This window comes from Sinocyclocheilus rhinocerous, unplaced genomic scaffold (assembly GCF_001515625.1).
Source record: "Sinocyclocheilus rhinocerous isolate Xijiao unplaced genomic scaffold, SAMN03320098_v1.1 scaffold14, whole genome shotgun sequence".
Classification (NCBI taxonomy): Eukaryota; Metazoa; Chordata; class Actinopteri; order Cypriniformes; family Cyprinidae; genus Sinocyclocheilus; species Sinocyclocheilus rhinocerous.
In genome coordinates, this window is record NW_015629561.1 from 1,612,788 (window position 1) to 1,618,447 (window position 5,660).

Sequence of the window (5,660 nt, forward strand, 5' to 3'; positions counted from 1 at the left end):
AAAAGCATCGTAAGCTTAAGTACATCGTAGACCCATTGAAACCAATGGAGCTAAAATCAACTTAAGCTTCCGATGCTTTTGGGAAACACAGCCCTGAACAACTGATGTGTGACTGTGTCTCCAGGCCGTTAAAATTATTAGAGTAATAATGAACTCCTGAAGTGGTTATATGTGGTTATATATCTTATACAGTGCCTATTAATGGAATGGTCTTTCTCAGTTCTCAAACAAATTAAGAACTACATTCAACGCAAGCGCTTATTGCGATAGAAAACACTGTAACAGTGTCAGCTGATTAAGAAATATTTTTGTTTGCTTGGGTGGTAATATTAGGCCTATTATATTTATAGGGAAGGGGGGCCCAAAAATTTGTTTTGCCTATGTCACAAAAAGAGGTAAATCCGGCCCTGTGCACAACCGATCCAATCTTTAGCCTTCGGTAGCATCAGGAAATTTAAAAAAATGTACAATAGATAATGTGGCAGTGACATGTGAAGTCAAATGCTTGCTTATTAATCAAAGTCAAGCCACTGTTACTTCCTAAAGAGTAAATAGTATTCAGCATCACGGATTGATACTTGACAGTTGGATGCCAAGTGAACTGGGTCATTGATCACAATGATAATGCTTTAGTAGACACTTTCTCTCAGCTGCGTGACAATTGCCTGCCATTCAAAGTGTCTCAAAATGCCTGAGAATAAAGAAAACAGAATGATAAAGCAACATTGGATTGTTTATTAAAGTTGATGTGTATATTTTTCTGTTATAGTACTTTCAATCTCAGTCTTTATGGGCAGAGACAACTACAAAAAGAGTGGACAGTCTGGACACGAGGACACTACTAAGAAAATCAGTACTGATTTCTCTGAAAACACTGGTGCTTATAAAACCACATGCAGTGAAATGTGGGTATATGGCCATGGCCAATGGGAGAAACCTAAAAACAGGCATTATTTTAGCAATTCCAATTATGCTGCTTTGTCACAGAAATGACACACTTCAGATAAAAAAAGTCATACTGTATGTACTTTCATTCAATGACTGACTGACATAATGAGTAGAAAAGTGACATTTCTGGCCTACTTTTAATTGAAGCTGGATCATTGCCACATATGAAACCCTCATCTTCGTATTTTTTTCTTCCAAACTCTGTTTGATGTAAAGAACAGATGCATACACAATCCTCTCTCGTTCTTCCCCCATCCATCACTTTTCTGTCTCCCATATTTCTATCTGGCATCATTAACCATGGCATGGCTCAATGCGATAGACGTTTCCCTCTTCTGTTTTCCCTCTCTCTTGCATTGAAGCAAGAAACATGTTGCAGAACCGTGGGACATTAAACATCTGGATATCAATCTGTTTGATGCTTTTGGTTTGACAGAGGATGTTTCTCACAATGGTTCTTCTCATCAAAAGTGCGATAATAACAGATTTTATTGAAGCATGTTTATACTGTTTATGTAACAAAAAGCTTGTCCTATAAAAACATCAAAACAGAGTTTATGGCCTCATCTTTTCATTCTAAGTGGATCAGACATACTTACATAAAAAGCATGCTATTAGACTAGAGATATTAATAATAATTTCAGTATAATTAACAGTTTAAGCAGGTAATAAGTTTGAGGACCATAATATTGGGGAACTATGAAAAATTGAGGCTGTCATAATTAACGTGTTCATTAACGCATATGGGAAATTAAATGTGTAATATAATAAATGGCATTGATGCGTTATTTAATAAAAAAAAATTACAAAAGAAAATTATAAAAATTAAATTGTTCTGGTCATTCTATTTTCTAAAAAGTGATAAACTTATCATAGAACCAACAAAAAGAAGATAGTAATCAAAACATAACTGGTTTGACTGACATTTGTTTACTGGCATCTGTACAAATGTGCAAGGAAAGAGCATTGGTACAATAAATACTGTATATAATAATAATTATATAATAACAATAATATATAAAATTTGATATAATTTTGTTAACTAAATGCACTTACAAAAACTGCAATGTATTTGTGCATCAACTGACACATAAATATAGAAATGCATTTCTGCATTGCAAAGTGTCTTTTTTTTCTTTTTTGTTTACACCTCCGGCTTCATTATTTAATACCCACCCTTACAAATTTTAGTGCACTGGCTTCTTGGTAAACAGGAATACGACTGAAAAAAATGAGAGCAGAGTGGAGATATCTTTCAGGAGGAGGAGATGTGTTTATGTGCCCACATAACTATCTCCACTTTCAAGCGAGGCAACACTTCATGAAATATCACTAGATTTGAAATTATGACCATGTTTCTGTGTGTCACTGGGCTTTGCGATGCGCAAGACATTTGATGTGAGGGGATTTTGTGCTGAAGCAATCAAATGTAAACCCTGACGCGTTTGAGTCACGGGATATAAACCCCACACCCCCGCCTACCCATTTCGTGAGCCGTGGGTCTGAAAACCATGCGTGAAAGTGAAATGACTGGTGAGCTTGCTACAGTCCTTTTTTGCATAACGTATTCCGCAGACTGAGCGTGATGGCTATCTCTTCATTTCACTCAGACACTGAACTCCCACACATGACCTTTCAGTGCAATATCTGAACCTCGCTCTCCCACTCTCATGCATTGGTAAAGTTCTCTTTCTATTTAAACGGAGGCTAAAAACATCTAAGAGATATGCCGCTCAGGACATTGAAACTCAGTATATTGATTTGGTAATAAAATGTATTCCTGGTAGCTTTCAGTACAGCTCAAGCCTGCATTCAACATCAAGGTTTTTCGAATAGACAAAAAGCCAGGAATCAAAGTTGAGGATTTTTTTTTCTTCTTCATCTTACTACTTTCCTGCATGAACTGCCAATCAAATCTGAAATCCCAGAAATAGTTCTTTGTATTCGGCTAAGAACATGGCTGCTACATATCAATTTAGAGCCTGAAAGGGATTGAAAATTTCTTGCGGTAGGAAAAATAACATACATCCTAGCATCCTCCTTCCAAACATTTGAAAAATGAATGGCTTTCTGGGAGGCTGACAGGTAAGAGATTGGTATGTTGGCTACATAGCATGGATCAAAGAGAGTTTTTCTGCTCAATAATTCAGCAGCCGTGGTGCACCATGAACACACACCTAGAATATCCAACTTTCTGATTCAGATGAATCGACATTCGCTGCTCGAGCCATCCCGATGACACATCTGCTTAAATATCCCAGAGGGAAGGAGGTAAGGTCCCTTGTACATTTAAAAGTCTCTTTAAAATTCACTGAAAATTTGTCACGTTTGAAACCCCGGCCCCCCAAACTCCCTGTTTAATGAATGTTCTTTAGAATACTAAATTGAATAAATGATGATTGTGCCCTCGTTAAGTCCACTGGGCTTGATTGAGTCATCTGAAGGACAAAAAGCAATTTTTGAAATCTTCCTCCCACTCGTTAGTTGTAGAATTACAGCGAGTGCAGGGTGAATAGGGGGAAGATGGCTAGCACGAGAGGAACGTGCTCTTTCTACAGATACCATGTTGGAGATAAATGCTGTGTTTCTAGGGCAGGTTCAGAGTGACTTCTGCCTTTTTCTGGTGAACTTTACGGTCCTGGGAGAGTTTTTATCAGAGCCCCTTTCAAGAGAGTAAATGGAGTCAGGTGACGGATTGGCACCAGTGCCGTGGAGTAATTCTTTACAAGTAGTGACACTATTAACTACATTTTCTTTTTTTGCAGTAGTTTGACAGTAGTTTTTAAAATAGTGCATCTTTTCCAGTAACACAATACTTTTTTCAACAAAATTATGTCACATTTAAGTCAAATGAAGCTCTTACTGTCATTGTACAGGAACTACAATGTTTTTTCATACTTTAAAAATTTTAATGTTACTTGGAACAAATCTTGTTGCTTTAGAAAAATCTAGTTAAGGTTTCTCAATATATTCAAGTTTACTCAGAAGTCAACATATGAAAACTTGAATATACTAAGTAACCTTAACTAGATTTTGTTTGCAAGATTTTTTACGTTAACAGATTGAAATTTACAGTGTAGTTGTTGCATTAAAAATAGTTATAGAGAAATAAAAGTTTAAGTCCAGGTCTTCTTTATTATAGTAAATATAGTAATGCATTTAGAACAGTTAAATGATGCTGTTCATTACTACTTTTTCTGCTTAAATTAGGGGTATTATATTTTTCCTAGTTGTACTCAGTGTAATTATATTTGTTCATGTTTTCACAGAGCATAAAAAAAATGCCAACCCTGGAAAAATTCACACAGAGAAGTGAAAAGTTACTGAAATTAAAATCTGAAAAAGTCATGGAAAAGTCAAGGAAACTTCAACAGTGAATATCAGTTTTGCTAGTTACAGTATGCTATACAGTATTTATACAGACTAGACTAGAGCAGAAAATGGTCTTTGCATTGCTATTGCTTTAAAAAAGATTTGTAAAAACCTCATTCAGTAGTCATGAATAACTAGAAAAGTCATGGTCAGAAGTTGTGGGAACCCTGTAATTCATTTAAACCCTCAATGTGACCGCAAAAAATATGTTTCTGCTTAAATTATAATGTTGAATAGTCAAATATTTAAATGAAGCTGTAGTTACTTTTGTTAGCCTTAGTAGCGTAACTACTTTTTCAAAGGAGTAGCATGCTTTAGTGAAACTACTTTAATTGAGCTTGGTGCAAAACGTCTCCAGGTTACGAATGTAACCATGGTTCCCAGAGGAAACGAGACGCTGCATCGGAAACGCTTCGGGAACGCCCCCAGCGTGACCATGCTCTGAATCACATATGAAATCAGTCCAATAGATGGGCGAGACGCCGTGGGCGGGTGACGTTGCGACCAGGAAGCTATAAAAGCATGTGCAGTGGAACCGGCGTCAGCTTATAGGAATGAAGCAAGCGCTCATAGGGATGCCGGAAGTATGGCACTGAGACGCAGCGTCTCATTCCCTCAGGGAACCATGTTTACATTCGTAACCTGGAGACGTTCTCCTTCAGGAACTCGAGCTGCGTCAGAAATGCTTTGGGAACGAGTATGTCCACGCGGCCAGACTTACCAATCCCTGCCTAGTGTGGAAGAGCACAGCTAAGGCGAGAGAAAGGAGCCAGGAGTGGCGCAGAATGCAGGAAGGCACCTGACAAAGTAGGCGGGGACATCCCACAGCGTCCCGAAGGCCAACTTCAGAAGGAGTGAGTCTTGACCCCTGAAGGTGAGGGGAGATCAGAGGACTTGAGGCTATGAAAAAGCATCCTGATCCACCGCTTAGCATAAGCTTCTCTGGCCAGAGGCCTCAGCGCACGCGCACCGTGGAGGAAACGTGTAACTAGGGGGTGTCTGCCCACTGACTGGCCACCGGCACGTAGACTTTCAAGGTGGAGTGGGTCAATCCTGGCACACTCTCTCCAGAACTCCCGGGAGCAGAGTGATCGGGGAAAAAGGCGTACAGACGAAGCCTCGGCCACATCTGTACCATAGCGTCCAGTCCGAGAGGAGCTGGATGAGTCAGAGAGAACCAGAGGGGACACAGTGCGATGTCTCTCGAGTCGCAAACGGGTCCATCTGAGCCTGGCCAAAAACTCTCTATATCTGCTTCACCACCTAAGGGTGAAGTCTCCATTCCCCGGGCCTCGGCCCCTGCCTCGACAGGATGTCTGCTCCTATATTGAGATGCCCAG

At 39.3% G+C, this 5,660-nt stretch overlaps 1 protein-coding gene across 1 annotated transcript in view; it reads right to left on the bottom strand.

Moving 5' to 3' along the window:
* LOC107739294 (cadherin-4-like) overlaps positions 1–5,660 on the bottom strand; it is a 238,594-nt gene that overhangs the window by 46,288 nt on the left and 186,646 nt on the right. The window lies entirely within an intron of this gene.